Source organism: Ostrinia nubilalis, chromosome 1 (genome assembly GCF_963855985.1).
Source record: "Ostrinia nubilalis chromosome 1, ilOstNubi1.1, whole genome shotgun sequence".
Taxonomy (NCBI): domain Eukaryota; kingdom Metazoa; phylum Arthropoda; class Insecta; order Lepidoptera; family Crambidae; genus Ostrinia; species Ostrinia nubilalis.
In genome coordinates this window covers 10,727,321-10,745,947 of record NC_087088.1, presented here as the reverse complement: position 1 = coordinate 10,745,947, position 18,627 = coordinate 10,727,321, and the positions used below count along the sequence as shown (strand labels likewise).

Sequence of the window (18,627 nt, the reverse complement as noted above, 5' to 3'; positions counted from 1 at the left end):
CGCAAATCGAATACGTTTTCCAAAGTAGACCCCCAGCTGCTAAATAAATGTGCATCGGAAACGCGAAGGACCCGATATTGAAAGTTCCTCTCTATCACTGTCGGATCGGGCCTGACCGCGCCAAACGCTGCTTACACATGAATCATGATAGATTTTCCATCTTACCGGACTGAAACACATTTCTTTAGAAATACTGGCCCATTTATTGTTCTGATCCGAGATACTGGTAGCATTTATTAAATTTGGAAGGTAGGTACATAATACTCGTAGTACTATTTTCTTATTTGGCAGAAAACAAAATACATCCATATTATAGGAGTAATAAAAGAGATATAAAGTTTAATACTACGAAGGCCTATAAAATACTTATCGTAAATTTCGGTCCCAAAACCCTTCTTAATATGCGAATTATTTAACTCGAAGATAGTTTTAATAAAGTATTTTTATTAAAAGCAGTGACTTTTTATATCAAAAATTTTATAAATTCGTCGAAGCACAAAAATATTTTTCATGACATTTTTATAGGTAGGTAAATGTCAGTTAATAAATTGTGATCCTGTATAAAATATTTTGCCTTGGGATGACACCGAAGATAAATATGAACTGTAAATTTTTACAAAATATTTTCGGTATTGACGCTGTTAAAGACCTAGTATCAAACTAGGTCTTTTTACATATTTTATGTGTACCTACATAATTGTATAAACTTTGGAGGTATTTGTTAGTTAGGTAAGTATTTAATTTTGTCGTATGAAGTTTCAGAATCTCAATCTATATCATATCTCAGTTAGGAATATCTTTGAAACATAGACCTTCCAAGTAGAGTTCAGACAACTACCAAGTCCCAACATTCACCAATACGGAAACCTGTTAGTCTATTTTGGGTCTTAACGCCGTCTAGTTCAAAATGTATGTGGCAGCGAATGCAGCGATTGACTGTTCAGTGCCCGAAAATAACGAGCACAAGTAGGCACGGTGAATAATACTGCAGTTGGATTTTGGCTCTTATGTTGCACATCTCAAGTGTAAGGTTTTAACTGTCAATCTTAGCGTGCACTTGTACAGTCATACAGAGTTTTGTTGGCACGCTCGTCAGCCGATGTAATTTTAAAGTGGGGTGGGCAAGACGGTACGTGGCGCGGGCGCCGTCTCGCCGCATGAGTCACCGGGCTCCCCGCTTTCCCCTCGCTGTTTAATCGGCCCCGTTTTACCCCATAATTGTCGGTGTGCCCCCCGCTGACACCATGGGTATTGATTAGCTGCAATTAAGGGGTCAGTAATGAATGCACTCCGTAACTAGCCGGCAAATGAAGTGACGAGATCTGTGTACAGATTGTGGTGCTTTTACCAAAATTACGACGAGATTCACGTGTTAATTTTAGGCATGGTTAAGTTAATTTAGAATATTTGAGTTGATAGACAGAGGTACATCTAAAGTTATTTAATTAGTTCTGATATGACCACAAGAAGTTGAAAGCAACTTCTTGTGGTTTTTATGAACTGCAATAGTTCACTGCGGTTGCAAGTTAACTGAGACGATGGAAACTCGCATAGATCAAAATGTTTCTATTTCACTAAGAACTTCGAACGCTCAAAGCTTGGAAAGTTTACCAAAAGACAAAAGCGCAGATAGCTAGCTGAAAGATAAATGAACTTTGGATCACTCTTGGTAGAGGTGTTCTTAGGGACGCGTTTTGTTACTATTTGTCTTAGAAGCGAAAGTGTTTACAGGAGATTTTCCAAGAGAACAATCAACTCAGATAAATATTAGGAATAAGCAATGGTAAATTAGATACCTCAAGTTAATTCTATATAGAAAATCGGAGCCAGTTTGGTTTGACATAAAGACCAGCAATTATGCCCTACAAAAAAGATAAAAATCATCACCTTCAAGTTGTAGTTACAACTTACCATATTATGAACACCAAACCAGTATATCCATATGCTAAAAATTTGTTGGTATTACCACAGGTATTACCTGAATATTAAAATTAAAATCTTGCGCAACCGCGTGACATCTTTTTATAAACTTGCAAAGTACCGAATAAATTAATAACGATTGGTACTTTAATTTTATGGACGAATGACAGTCATTTCCTATTGAACTTGTACGTGAATAGCAAAGCAGTGTTTTCCCTGGTCCTATGAATATGTATTAACCAGTGTCTGTGGACGTGGCGTGACTTGATGCCACCTTCGGGCGTGCACCGAAGGAGGGTGATCCGAAAACACATATTTTAAACATTACTCAATGCAGTTTGGGGGGTTGAAATAGTAGCTAAAGTAACGACTTATTAATATTAAAGGAGTAGAAGAAGCAATTTTATTGAAAAACCTTTATTTTATCAAAAAAATACCGATCTATAGCAGACCATGATATCCAGTTCTGCGTGTCGCCTGATATCGGCACCCTTCCGAGTGGCGGTTGAGTGCTCGCGTGTGCCACCTTTTCTGAAAGTAGAATAAAATCGCTGCGATTACTAAATTGCACCATTGCCATTGTAAGAATTATTAACGTCCATATACAGAAGTACCTACAATGTATATGCGCCAACAAATAATCGTTCTAGAGACATCGCACTGTGGTGTGTGTGTAGTACATAACGAAAGTAACCAATAAAAACCTATACCTTTCAGTTATGCCTCTATAAAGTATCGTTGTAATATACCTACTTAATAGCGTGACCTATAATTTTCAGATCAAAACAGATCACCTGCCTTCATGCCTTAATGGGATCGCAAAAACGTAGGCACCTCAAATATAAAATGTAGATAAAGTGCTTTCGTGAAAAAGCATCACGCAAACTCAACATCATTTTACAAGTGCCTACCCTCTTTACTTAATATTAGCTGGTCCTCTTTTATGAGGGGTTCCTATTTTATTGACTCCGTCATCATAAAGTCGAAACTGTATCATCGTGCTACAGAAATTTTGCTGCTACTGGCCTATTAGAATCGGCCGATTTTAGTGCGGTATTCCTTCTCAATAAGATTGTCATCATTAGGGGAGACCTAGGAGAGTTGTGACAGAGGTGAGTTGTGACAAGGACGATTTCTCCTTACTTAATATAGTTAGGAAGCTGGTAAAAACGCTTGTTTGTCGCTTTTAAGACGCTCTTCTTGACTAAATACCTGCGGGCGACGCTAGAGGCACGGTTACGTAAATATGACGTCTGTGTACAAAAAAATGCGAAAAGTAAGTTTTTCTTCAAAATTTTATTTCAATTTATATCACGTTTTAGTATGTGTGCACTGTTGTGTTATTTTTTCTAAAGTTGCATGGTTATTCAGGTCTCAAAATGTAGCACTGATTTTTTGTGTGCGCATCGTGTTTAGAAAATAAAAATTATTATTCGAACCAAGTCGTCATTTTATACACCTAGGAGAGTTGTGACAGGCTGTCACAACTCTCCTAGCTTACTGAATTTTTCTGATGGGCCATTTCCACGATGTTTTTAGAAGTTTTTTTGTGTGTTAGTATGTTCATAATTTGTATACGTAATTGCATGCTGCTACTTTTTTGATTCAGAATGCCTAATAACTATACATGAAAGCCACATAGAGGAACTGTTAGCTAGTCTAGAGCTAGAGTCGAAATCTAGGACCTGGCTTATGAAGTGATGAGGTTAAAGGGTTAAAGTTTGAGATATGCTGCGACCTCTTACAATCTAAACTTGTCAAGATAATATTAAGAAGAAAGAGGCTTATCAAGTAAACCCAGAAGGCGAATCTCCGTCTATGGATTTTACCACCGCGACTATTTTATTTTTACAGAAGAGGAAGAAAATAATATCTATAATATTAGCTAAAAAATATAATTTTAAAAAATCCAGTGTCATGGGAGAGAAATGAAAGCTGGAGAAATGTGGCTCAATCTGTGTAACGACATCTTATAACTATTTGTTTTAATTGGTACTAAAGGATGATTAGAGTACTTTTTTGCTAAAAAATAATATTTCATTGAGTATTATGGTATTTTGTAAATCTAATAGATGGAATACAATAGTGTCACAACTCACCTCGGTACCTGTCACAACTTACCTCGGTGCTAGGAGAGTTGTGACAGAGGGAGTGGTCTAAGATTTTGGTGATTTTCTTAGAAACCCTAATACTTTAGTTAACTTTGGTATTTGTTTTGAAAACAGAAGGAACGGCGCTACATTAATTTGTATGATTCATAGCTGTGGAATGTTTTTTGAGCGAGATATGGCCCCTAAAGTAAAAATTGTCACAACTCTCCTAGGTCTCCCCTACCTTTAAGTGTTATGGGTCACACCAATTTCTCCCAATGATATCGGCTGTATACTTTGTAATTTTAACTCTCAATTATACAACCCTTTAAACTTAATGTGACAGTAAAAATTTATGCCACGACATTTGTTTAATATTATGAGACTGCAGCATTGTTGAGTGAAAAATTGACAATAGTTCCCAAAGAATTCAAAATATTATCAACCACATTGTAAAATACATAACAATAACAAACCCTATATGATGCTTTGTTAACCGCAAGAGCCTGTTTTGAAAACTTGTGGAATATTTGTCACAAGTGCCCCCGTAACTTGCGAAAAAGCGATTTTCCTTGCCGTGATATTTCCTTGGAGATGCAAAGCAATTTTCTGCAAGAGATAACCTCTTTAAACGAGTTTCCTACACGCAATATTTGTTTGAAAAACAACACATGACAATCTTTTTTTGCCGATATTGTACTTTTATGGATATGCCTACTAAATTCTATGCAAAGCGATTATATTTAGGCATGTTGGCACTGATGTGATATCTTTTCTACTCGTTCTTCAATAATAGAAGGAAATGATATTTTGCAAAATCAAGTATCAACAACCTGCGTAAATTGTTAACTTGAAAAACTGTTATGAAAATACTTATAGAACGAACGAACGAAATGGTTAGGTACGACTATATTACCTACTCTATTCTATCATGCGAATTTTCAATCACCGAGTCTCATAAACCACTCGTACACATGGCGTACGAGTAGTATAATAAATCGATTATTTTAACGCATATTTGAATAGCAGATAATATAAATACCGGAGTCGATGAAATAAACAGCGGAGTTAACTCCCGCCATGAAAATAAAATCGAAAGCTAACACTGAGCATCTGGCTTAATAAATAGCAAACGTTTTAAAGCGGAATTCACAAAAGCTATTTTATCCATTACCCCGGATTCGGAGAGAATTCTCAAATGGTTAAATCAAGCTTTCACGGAACAACAAATAAAAATGTCCTGTTGGAACGGTCCAAGTGAAGAATGGCTGGACACTAAACATGTTAGTGCCGCTATAAACCAACACGGGTTGTACGACGACAGACATTTTGTTCGTTGCTTGTAACGTCGGGATTTAAGGCCCGAAATATTAACGATTATGCCGCACTGAGAGCCTGCACCCCTATAAACCCGCCATGAGATGGCCAGTGACGTGCATTAGTTTTACGAGTTAGACAGTAGGTTCCGACAAATTTCAAGGCATTGATTTATCATCAAAGGATATCGTAATAATCTGAACTGTTTAATTAAAGTGGGGAAGATATTTTTATTTTCCATGGTTCCATTTCCATAATATACTTGGATCTTGTCAGGTAGGCACCGTTTAAATACCTATGTGTACTGCATATACATAGCCACGATTCTGTGGACTGTGGTCTCTATTGTTGCGCCGAGAATGGCGCGCCATCGGAAAGTTTCTCTCTACCCTAAAAGGTGAACTAGTGAAAGTTCATGAACTAAGTACTTTTTAACGAGTATTGTTTTCGTCCTCATAAATAATTGCTTCGATCGACTGCAAAAAAGGCAAGGAATGTGTGATAGCGGTGATTAAACGTAGGTACTAAAGAACCTCAAAGAACCTAAAGAAATAAATAACGAAAAAACTATTTTCGCTTGACAAAAGACGCCGAACAGTCATTATTGTAAGTTATGGAAAAAATCTTCGTAGGCGAAGTTCTGATATAACTTTGTTACCTTTGAAGAAAGTTTGCAAAACGACTTTTAAAGTTCAACCAATAAGCCTGTTATCTAGAAACTGGTGGAAGCACGACAGCGCGGTTATTTGAATTGGCATGTTTACAAAAACTGTAAAAAGTAAGCATAGTTTATAAGGAAGCACATACGAAGATATTATAAAGTGTATAACTACATATTACCTACACGTGAATAGAAAAATCAGTTTTAGGTGTTTGATAAAATCTACAGTAGGTACGCAGACTGCGCAAACCGTATTAAATTTAAATAATAAAAATCTAAAGCTATACGACGAACGAATCAAAACACACCGCATGCAAATATAACAGCATTTGAAGTGGTGGATTAGATATCGTAACAGCATTGGGGCCAATGAGTCATCTGTTTCATGTTGTAGATGATAACATTAACCAATGGCAAATGGGCGTTGCATTTGGGATCATTCTATACCGCGATCATGCGCGTATCGCAAGCAACCGCAGGCTCACGGCGAGATTAGCCGAATGGAGGCTGGCATTACGCAGAGATCGGCTCCAGGGCGTTCGAATATATTTCCCAAGAGCCGACTAAATCACGCATTTCACGGGAACGTCAGGTACCTCCAAACAAATATACCAAATTGTTACGGGAAATTATCCCGCTACGAGTTCTGTAACGATATAAATTAACCCAAACTCAGGCTCCCGAGGTCTCTACAGCTCCCCGTTTTGATGTCTACTTCGAAACAACGCATTGTTTGCTTTTAACTACACAATATTAAATTCGTCGGCACAGTATTTATTTATGCCTTTAAGTACAAACAACCAATGTTTATTCGATGGATCGCTTCGTCTTTGGAAGTTCAGCGAAATATAATTTAATTCGATGAAACGGAGGCGTGTTTACTGTACTCGTACTGTGGTTACGTAAGGACTTTATGAATTTCAAAAATGGAGCCTTATATCCAGCACTCAGCAAAAAAGAATGGTATACACCTGTGCTCCCGTATTTGGACCGCTGCCATAAAATACGGTTTGATGAAGGCCGGATTCGGGCATTTTAGGGTCAGTCCCTGAGGACGGGACTCCTAAAGTCTAGCATTATGTGCGTCGCATCACCGCCCCACCACTAATAGAGTTACGAGCGTCGAGCTTTTACTAACTTATGATTCCATTTTACGGTCATAATAGACCTAGAATAAACAAGCCCTCGTAAACTTGTCACGGTATTATACTGACCACTCACTTTGACAAAGGGTTAATAAAAGACAACGTTGTGGTAGGTTGGTAAAAGGAAATTCAATGATCGCAGTGAACAACATTGTGTTAGAAAGCTTTTTAAAAATTGCCATCCAGCAACCTCAATGCTTAGATGGTTTCCTAAACTTTACTGTAATATTATCTAGCTAGACTAACGTGTTATTGTTGTCGAATGTCTTCATTTCTACAAGTAGTCTGCGTGAACCACTGACTTAAGCCAACATAGTAGGTACTATTCGCAACTAGGTATCTAAATTCTGTTTTTTTTAATAGGTTAAAAAACCTCTAGTATTTTTAAACCGGTTTTAATTAACCGTATCACGAAATGATACTACCAATTAAAAGTAACCTAGTTCTAGGTTACAGTATAACAATTAAAGTAGGGGAATAAATCTAGGATTGCGAACAACAAGTACGCGGCATTCATTAGGGCATGTAAATTAATACCGTGGTAGTATGGCTAAAGCCGTTTATTAAAATTAAACCGGGCTGGCGTGGAACTAGGAAGATTAATGATCCCTTGAATACGAAGTTATGTAAAGAGCAAATGGAGTGGGGCTCGACGGGCCATGTCCTGGCATCATTCCAAAATCACTTATCTCCCTTTATTTCGTTAACAGAACCTTGTAGTACGTACAATGAACCCTACGCCCATATTCATAGAGCCTGGATGTAAAAATCCATATTTCATAGTTGAAAAGTTTTGTGAATATAGTAAGTACTACTTATCTAGTTTAATTGAAATAACGACTTCGGTCTTCTATTTAACCCCCTCGAGAGTGATATTACGCTGTCATTCGTAAACTCGCTTTAAAATTACTTTGGAAAAAGCATATTTTTATGTGAAAAAGGTCCTCACCGCAGTAATATTACAGAGTTCCGAGTTGAAGAGTGAGTCGGCAGAAGTTTCCATTTCTCACCTCTGTTTATTTCTTAAAGCGGAATAAACTATACTGCTATATATGTATGTATGGTGTATGTTGACAGCTACCTAGCGTAGTGGTGGTATACCTGACTGCAACGTTAGCTGGTCCGGGTTCAAATAACACCGAGGTTGAAATTTACTTTGACGAGTACGATCATATTATTATACCGAGAGACATACTTAGACATCTTTTTCTTTGTCTTAACCATTTCCTATTATTTGGGGTTGGCTCTCGGCATTCTGCAGCGCCAGGACAGTCTGTCTTGACTCCTGAGTAGTTGAAACATTTGGTGGGGTAAGCTCTAAGCTAGTAATCATAATGTTTTTAAACATAAATGTATCTAATGAATTTGTTGCTGTCACGATTTCCTTTCCAATGTTCTCGAGCAGTTGCACCTTATTGCAAACATTCAACTTACTAAAGAACTATTATTTTTGACCAATTACCAGTAACAATTTACTGCTCTCTCACTTTTGTTTCAATATTTACCAATTTACCGGCGTCAGTAACTTGCAATTGGTTAGCCAAGCAAACTACCTACTTTCGTTTTATTTGCGTTACCAGTCATGACCGTAGTGACTTCAGGGAATGTTATTTCCCTCCAGTTACACTACTTTTATTATATTATAAATATTAAGTAAACAAGAATGTTTCCTCTGGAAAAATATTCGCTTCCTCAGTAACATCTCATCTTGTTATTTTAGAAATATCCAGAGACTAATAGGGGAATTCTAAAAATTGTAGACTGGTAAGGAAAACCACAGAGAATGTGAGTATTAATACACATAGTTTTTGGGAAATTACAATGACATAACGGTTATTAGTGCGTAAAACATTTTTTGTGTGCGTCAATGCGTTTTTATCATTACCACAGTGTAACTATACCTACCTACAATAGTACGTTGTATAGTAGTATGTATCAGCAAAGAGTTATTAATAATATACAAATTAACCAACTTATCATCATACTTGTTTACTGTCGTGTTTGGACTCAATGAAAATGTGTATCTAATATTATTTCTGACGTCGACTGTACCTGCCTATAAGTCAATTCCCCAGGAAAGCTACTTATTAGGAAAACCACATTAATATGAGGCCATGTTCATGCTTACGTGGGATAGAGCATAATGCCAATTATTTTCGAATTAACATCCAATGGCTCCAAATACAGGATGATTAATGAGGGGTGGCATTTTACACCTTTTCTCACGGGAACAAGGAGGTGAGGATGTGTTGTCGCTGCATCGAGACGTGCAGTGTACAATACTAGCGGGACAACTTGGTTAGAGTTTGCGGATTCCACTTATATTGTTCCCGGTGGATTGGAGCAAATAGGAAACAGGCAATAAAAATAGTTCCGAGCAACCGTCAGCCGGGGACGGATTCCGACCAAAATTACGTGAGCAAATTAGACATTCCGGGACATAGCCGCTGGAATAATTGAGAACCCCCGCCGCTGGCCGTTTGTCGAGAATGCTCATTCGCGGCCGCACCTCGCGTTACGTTTCAATTACGTTCGATAGATATCGGTAAGGTCCGAATAGTTTCATACGCCGTTATAACAAGGATAAGAATCTAGCTATTTATAAACTGCTAACCGAAAAAGTGTTAGCAGTTAAGATCTTTCGGCCGTAACAAGAATTAGAAAGTCTAAGTAGCTAATTTCCTACAAATATTTAATTTCAAGGACAGATCAAACAAGCCTGTAGGGTAATTCAAGTGCAATCTGTCATTTCAATCTATTCTATTTGTCATTTAGCTTGTTTAATCTGTGCTCAATAAAGTGCACAATATTTAAGCAGGATATGGTTGCACGCGGATTTTTAGAGAGTTAAATCTTTTGGCCAATAGAAAACGTCATAATAGTTATTATATGAACTGGGATTGGTCAATGACTTTTGAAATTAAAATCCGATGGCCTGAAAAAATCGGTTTTCCAACAAACGTCAGTTACGCGCAAGGAGGTTTAGCTATTTATCCATCGAAGTTTATAAGGGAGAAGACATAAGACTAATTTTATTATTTGCCTGCCGCGACCCGGTTTTTACGAACAATGACGATGACGAACGATGAACCAGTAACGAGGAGCACACTTAGCAATGCTTCCAGGTTGCGCCTCGGTATCAATTAAGTAACATTTTTCGTTAAGTTTACTTTATGGCCAACTAAAGGACTTTTGCCGTCTCCATGGACAAACTCGAAGTATGATAACTACAGTCATTGTCAAAATTTTGCACTGCCATTGCCGCTGGATACCATATATCGCTACTATATTCATAGATAATAGACTTTCAGTTAATCGTCAAAATTGACATTGTTTTTTAAATAACAACAAATGGTATGAATTTTTAAATGTGATATTTTTATAAAGGTAAGTCCCCAAAACAACATTTGATAGCCTATTTTCTTTCGTTGGCATCTAAGTTCCTGTTTTCTACATATATGTTACTACTACCTATTTGATAAGTAACTAAAAACTTTGTCATTTTTTCCGTGTGAACAAAAGCCCTACAATAAATCACCTATTTTTACCTAGTAGGTATACCCTACATATTTATGCTAGACGTGTTGCAAAGACAATAATAATTATTATTAGCATAGCATGCCATAGGTACTACTCGTACCTATGTACACGTGTGGAATGGCTCACATACTACCCGTTCGCGCTAAGTTTGCCGCCCTTCTGACCGACCGCACCAACAAACCACACTACCAGTAGTGTCGTGGGGAATATTTTTTCCCTTCTACACTACCAAGCCAGTAGTGTCCTGGGTAATGGGTTATTTTTATGGACCATACAATTCTTCATTCCCATCGACACTACTCCATAACTAAACGCGCGTCCCCTCCCCCAACCGCGATTCAAGGCAATCGGTTAGTGATTAAACGCAATTAATGTGTCTTATTTTATGCAAATACACAATTCTTATCAATATTAATAAATAAAAAACATTCTAAATATAGTTTGTTATAGTTATAGACGTTTCCCTTCGAGTGACGTCATATCGCCAGCGGCAAACTTAAAGCGAATGGATAGTAATTAAGCTGTAAATACCTATACCCTTGAGCCATGTGCGTGTGGACTGAGTTACCTAGGGTTGTTATGGATATTATGTAGTTTCGGTTATGGATACGGTTACGGATATAGGAATAATATTATACCGGTTTCGGTTACGGATATTTTTTTCGGTTCATTCATGGCCGCACACTTTACATCGAATAAATAATATAAATTTATACTAGATGGCATTATAAAGGTAAATCAGACTGTTTTGCCTTTACATATAATGCTATACAAAAACAATTAAAACTGCCTACATCCGAAACTTTTAAATCGGTTACGGTTTCGGATAACCGAAAGTTTCGGTTACGGATATCCCTGGACAGAGTGATCTTTTCAAAAAACTCATCCAACACAACCAAATTTTGAGAGGATTTAGGATATAATTGTGAAAACTTCATAGTAAGGTATTCAATTTGTGAAACCTAAACATCGAAAGCTATAACTAATTTAATAAATCTACTGTCTGGGCAGCGCAGTTCTTTCACAATTATTCAAGTTTTATTTATTCATTCATTCATTTAATTTAAAGCAAGAAGTTATGAAGAAACAAATTTTATGGCTTAACTGCTCTAACTTGCTCAAAACTAAACAAATGTACATTATAGAGCTGCTTCAATAAAACAAGGAGGTATGAATTTTTTAATATTTTTATTTTTTTTTGGCAGCCTTTACTAGGCAGATTCAGTGGAGAACCTTCTGTTCTCTATTAAACAAAATCTTTTAATTAATATTATACACACTGATTGCTTCCCTTCTTGCCAGTCTGGTGAATGCATGCGCATTAAGTAAATCAAATAAATTGTTAAAATGCTCCAGAAAAGTGGCTGTTGCAACAGATCCTGCAGGCAGCTCATCTTAAACAATATTACAAGTTTTAGTTAAGTAATCAGATATTTTGACAGCATTTCTTAAAATAAAGAAAAGGGAGAAGAAACTAAGAAGATAATAATTTGATAGATAATTTATCCAAACAATATATTGGGCACTAGCGGCCGCCCGCGACTTTGTATGCGTGGATCCTGTTTTACCCCTATAGCCTATAATGTTATTCTGTGTTATAAAAAATAATACTGTATGGTTTCATTAAAATCCGTTCAGTAGTTTTTGCGTGAAAGAGTAACAAACTCAAACATCCATACGGACATCCAGACATCCAAACTTTCGCATTTATAATATTAGTAGGATGTTATTATGACGTTTATACAATAATACTATAAAGTTTCAACAAAATCCCTTCAGTAGTTTTTGCGTGAAAGAGTAACATTCATAATACTCTTTTAATTTAATTTTAATTTGTACACCGCAAAGGTAAGACATGTTGATACCATTTTAAATGCTGACTTAACACCTTATGTAGGTACCTACACATGTTTGAACAAATAAATGTATCTTTATCTTTATACTCGCATAAACATACATTCACACACACTTTCGCATTTAAATAATATTATGTAAGATATTAAACCTTGGATTCCAGAGAAATTATTGTATTTCCCCGCAAAGAGGTTTCCTGTTTCAATATATGACAAAGCTCCTGAAATTGGCCTTTGTTAAGCCTGTAACGTTCCCTGAACAGAAGCTCTGGCATGTCTTCAAAATTTTCTTCATAGTTATATTCTGGCTAATTCTCGCATTTTCCGCTTTCTCCGCAATTCTTCCCTGTGGGCAGCCCACAAGAAATGTAAAGTATTCATTTCGTTAGATTTTGTATCAAATAGTAGGATAGGGCTATTTGAAAAATAGCATCTGACAGTTTTGGTGGTAAAAAAAATATGATAGAAATAAAACCTTGACATTGGCAGCGGGGCGCCACCGTCAATACCGGATCGCTGGTTCCGATTTTTTGCCATGTTGGAAACTATATAGTTGAACGACGGTAGCGCCCCCTTATCAATGAGTTTGGTGGGACAGTTCAGTTTAGGCATAGAGTTTAGGTCATCTTTAAGATGTTTTTATATGTCATTGGATTGGAGGGAGGAATGATTGATGAAAGTTTACATTAGAGCTATAAAATAATAATTTAGTTATGTAAAGACAGCCTAATATAAGTCCCTCTGTTAAAATTACATAATATATTTACTTTAATGAAGACATTTATAATATACTAATATTATAAAGCTGAAGAGTTTGTTTGTTTGTTTGTTTGTTTGGTTGAACGCGCTAATCTCAGGAACTACTGGACCGATTTGAAAAATTATTTTTGTGTTGGATAGCCCGTTAGTTCCTGAAGGCTTTAGGCTATTTATCATCACGCTAAGACCAATAGGAGCGGAGCACCAATCAAGAATATTTCAAATCAATGAATTTTTACCTTTTGAGAGCTGATGCTGCGTAAACGGTTAAAGTTTCGCAAAAATCATGTATGACAGGATTGTTCCCCTTTAAAAGCTCTTTAAAAAAGTCCGCGGTAGCATATGTCTATCTTTTAAGGTTGGCTCATAGTAACCATTTTTATGCAAAAAAAATCTGTTTTAAAATAATGCATTATTTGCGAAGGTGTTTTTATAAACATGATATTAATCCTTATCCAAATAAATAAATTATTCACCACAAGTATTTAATTTTAAACATTCTTGCCCTTTACACCATTCGATTTCAATAAATATCTTAGGAGATATCCCAGTTTTAAAATCACATCGCAGCAAAATAATGATCAAGTAGGTACTACGCGCGCTACTGATAGGGTTGCCAACTTTTCTTTCAAAATATAAAGTATATCAGAGGTCGGAGAAGGAAAACAGACAGTATTAAAAAAAAAACAAACAGTATAGCTCTACAACGCGTACTTAAATGTGGTGTTGGGCATTTACTTTTAAAAATATCTATGGATACTAGTGATGCTAGCTGAAAACAGTATTTTGTATACTTTATTTTTGTTCAACAGTAAAAAGTATAATTTAGTGAAAAACAGTATAATACTGTTCAAAACAGTATAGTTGGCAACCCTAGCTACTGATGGATCAATGCACAGCCTAAACCGCTGATCGTAAAGACCTGAAACTTGGACGGTGTGTTCTTTGTATGACGTAAGCATCTGATAAGAAAGGATTTTCCAAAATTCTACCCCTAAGGAGGTAAAAAGGAGGGGCAAAGTTTGTATGAAATAACGAGATTCCTTCGTCCAATCTACTTAAAATTTTGCATAAGCATTCTATAACAGAATTAATGGAAGACGTGTTTCGTATTTTAGTGAAATGCACCCCCTAACCACAGTAGATAAATTAAACAGTACGGAAGCTTCATACAAACGCTCGAAATCAGACTCACGCACACAGACGCACGCTTTACACGAGCTCTAAGCGAACCTCGCAGTCCATCCGTCGCGAGTGTCGCGCGCGTTGTTTTTAATAATAATTTTATTGCATGCACTGTCCGCTGTATTTTTAAAAACATGCCACCACGAGTGTATTGCGTAGTATACGGCTGCTTGAACTCGGCATTTCCAAAACCAGAACTTTCATTTTTTAAACTTCGTAATAATTCTGAATTGTAAAAATGATTAAATATTACTTTTTAAATAAAGTGCTTACATCTGATTTTGTAATAGTTCTATTTAAATTACGTAATTACGCTTTTTAACAAATTATGTTTTCTATTTGATAAAGTAATTTTCTCCGCGCGCTTTTGTACTAAGTGATGAACTGTATTTAAAATGAGGCAATAGGTATGTGAAAGTAAGTATCCGGTATTTTATTTATGAGAATAGATATTCTACCGGCCTCTAATAGTACTTAATCAATTTATTCGATTATGTATTCGATCATTAAAGAACCTAATTAACGATTTATTTTTTTGTTAACTATTTTGTCAATTAATTTATTCCATTAGGTATTTGATAATTAATAAACCTAAATAAACGTTGTAATAAATAAGTAAGTAAGAACCTTATTAATTTTATAAAGATTTAGAGTGCCAACCCTAACACTCAGTTGAAGTGTAGGTATTTAACTCGCCGAAAGGGCTAAGCTTCCGTACTGCTTTAGCTCATATATATACTGTGCCCTAACTATGTTAAAAAGGGGTAGAAAGTTATTTTAGTGGTGATTTGCTTCAAAGTTGATATTAATTACTCATTAGTGCATTTTTTTACAATCATGACGTCATGTTAACGACTACCATACTCTAGGGGCCTCCACTTAACCTCGGAGTGGGTGCCCGCTGCGTGCGCTCGCCCAACAATGCATAGTAATGCATGAAAGTCATGCCGCGGGCACCTGCTTGCGCTGTATACATAAACTCATTTTCGCGCGAGAGTTTTGGCGGAGGCCCTTGAGGTAGTGGGAGTAGTCTTGAGGAAAAGCTCCTTCTCCCACGGCCAGTGGCATGCTGGAAGCTTGGTGATTCTAGCACCCGTAGGAAAATATAAAAAAAAAGTTTACCAATAATACTGCGGTAGGTGTAGTTTTCGATTTCGTTGTAAAAAAATAATACCACCGAGTAACTTTCACCGGATCAAAGGCCGAGCTGCATATTCATAAAATATAAGAAAAAAATATTTTCATGTTTATTTAACCTGATTTTTATATTTTAAAAGTATTTAAACATTTAGATAATAACGTTAAAACATTTAAAAATAATCGTATGAGAACGTTTTCGACTTCTCCACGGACGAAGTCGCGGGCAAAAGCTATTTGTAAAATAATTAGACTAAATTATTAAAAGTGCCTACCCAAAGTCATTATTCCACGCGGACGAAGTCGCGGGCACAGCTAGTTTAATAAATAACACTGTGATTAAATCTGGATTTATCTGTAATTTACTATAAAGTGAATTTTAAAAACAAACTAATACAAAAACCATAAAGAAAATCGTATCATTTTCGGTCTTATTTAAAACATTACACTAATTGTCAAAAATGACAAATAAAAAAAACTATACGAATTCGAGCTAATTATTTTCATTGTAAATGGTTAAATCTTTAAATGGTTTTCAGATTATGCACCAAATCAAATGAACACAGTAAATAATGACAATAATTTAATCTAGGTGGAGAGATGTGGGCACGGTAATACTATCTATACAGTATTCCAACTCGGCCATATTTTTTAAATAAATGTCAACAGCCGCGCGGTACGTCACAGTATGACAACATGCGATAGGGCTGCCCACCTGCAGACCCTATTTTCACTACATCTGCCTACTAAGAATTTCTATCTAGTTTTGTGAATGTATTTTGTGATTGTAATTTTTTATTTTATTTTGACAAACACAATACTTTGTGAATGAAATAGGATAAAAATGCATGTTGTCTTGTCATTAGTAGATTTAACTAAAAAAATATATTTGTGTTAAGATTTAGTGACAAATCTTATAAATTTGCGACCGTAAAATGTATGCGCCTCGACTGAGGCGTACAAAATGCTTGATTTATTATACAGGGTGTTAGGTAAATGGGTTTATAAGCAGACACTGGCCCATGTTAACGTGTGCATATAAATGGTATGGTGAAGTCAGAAAATTGATATCAGCATTTTAATAATTTTAATTTTCATACAAATCTGATTTTAATAATTTTATTTTGTATGAAAATTTAAAAAAATATGATATCACTGACTACACCAACCATACCATTTACATACAATGTTAACATGGGCTAGTGTCGGCTTAAAGGCCCATTTAACTAACACCCTGTATAAATAGTTTACTTGTAATTATTTAAAAAAAAAAACACTTACTGTTTACAAAACAACACATCGTCAGTTTATTACTGTGACACATTCGCGACACCCCCGACTTTTGCATGTCGAGCGCATACCGAGATTTGAATTTCGAAGGAAAGCTCGCGTTTCGTCCGTTTATATGAAGTTACAATACTGTATGATAGTATTACCGTGATGTGGGTGTGCGAGGGAAGGGGTCAATCTTAATGTTAGATTTTATCAAATACTCAATACTCAATACGTTTATTGCTTCCATAATAGTAATATAGGTGTTACAATGTGATAATACAGTTAAAAACTGTTGTAAAGCCTTTGAAAATGACGAAAAGAGATATTAGCCCAGACCAACATTTATCGTGCCTTTCTAAGCATGGGTTATAATACTTATACTAGCTTTCCGCCCGCGGCTTCGCCCGCGTGGAATTTTGTCTGTCACCGAAATACATTACCGTGCGCGTCCCTGTTTCAAAAACCGGGATAAAAACTATATATGTCCTTTCCCGGGAGTTAAACTATCTCTATGCCAAATTTCATCAAAATCGGTTGAAAGCAAGACAGACAGATTCCTTTTGCATTTATAATATTGGTATGGGTAGTATAAATTTATAGCAGTAAAACTAAGACACAAATCATTTTAGGCACTCTTACACAATTACGACAGCTTCTAGCTGCAACTGATTTCTACATACACACATACACGGTACTGCTCGAGCAGTTGTGACTACTTCGGCACGGTGAAATTTCAGTTGCCAGGTATATTTTATACTGACTGCTCGAGCAAATATTACAAAGTTGCAGTGGTTCCTCTTCCTCAAAATCAATGTTGCTACTGATTTGAATGAAAATGAAATTGTGACCTGTTGAGCAGTTTCACTACCAACTACTCCAGCAGTTACCTATCAATGGTAGATTCAAGCTGTTGACTGGCTGCAAAAGCGGTCCGTGCCTTTATGTTGACCACTGGCTAATTGCTCGAACTGTCCGTGTATGGCGGGCCCAAACAGACTAATTTTTGCGCATGATAATTTATTATATGAAAGTTCTGTAGCTCTACCATAAGTTTAACCTTACCAAGTGCGTACAAAATGTATGGCAGATTGCACAGCGCCCCTAGCGGTGAACGGCAGAAGTTTGTGTAAGTTACAGTTAGTAGCAGCTAGTGGTAAAGTTTTTTTGCAGTTTTACAAAACACTCCATCCACTATGTCATCCACTCCATCCAGTAGGTACCTATCCATATTTCTGCTTACAAATCCAGACATAAGTGTAATAAGTTATATTATGGTAAATTTATGTTCAAATTTAAGCAAAAAGCATTCTGTGTTTATAAAATATGTTTATTTGCACCTAGTTTATCAATCACCATGTTATTTCCATGCTTTCTATCCAGTCGACTGCTCTAACGACAAGGGTGGGCAGTCGTTGAGATGACAGCGCGAAAATCGTCGGCATCCACTAATTATGACCCTTATGTACCACTATATTGACAAAGTTCTCCGTCTTCGTACGCGATATTGGAAATTTGGCATCTACCATCGGCTGATCTGACATTAGGCGTAGTCTGGCTTTGATATTAAATTTTCAACTGTATTACCTTGACAATCAGTTCAAAATTGATTACTAGAAAATTATTTGACAGACGATTTCTACTCTCGACAAATGCATTTGAATTAGCCCACTGGTATTCTAAGCCGCTCAAAACTCATTCACAATTTCTCAATCCAGTGCTTGGTGGAATTCCTATATTTGGATTAG

At 36.2% G+C, this 18,627-nt stretch overlaps 1 protein-coding gene and 1 long non-coding RNA gene across 3 annotated transcripts in view; one reads left to right on the top strand and one right to left on the bottom strand.

The window, feature by feature from the left end:
- Positions 1-18,627, top strand: part of LOC135072048 (semaphorin-1A-like) — a 148,893-nt gene that overhangs the window by 74,883 nt on the left and 55,383 nt on the right. The window lies entirely within an intron of this gene.
- On the bottom strand, positions 11,843-12,766 carry LOC135075777 (uncharacterized). The gene is made up of 2 exons (XR_010258106.1): positions 12,679-12,766; positions 11,843-12,067 (listed from the first exon to the last, which is right to left on the bottom strand). It is a non-coding gene; the product is annotated as an uncharacterized LOC135075777 (long non-coding RNA).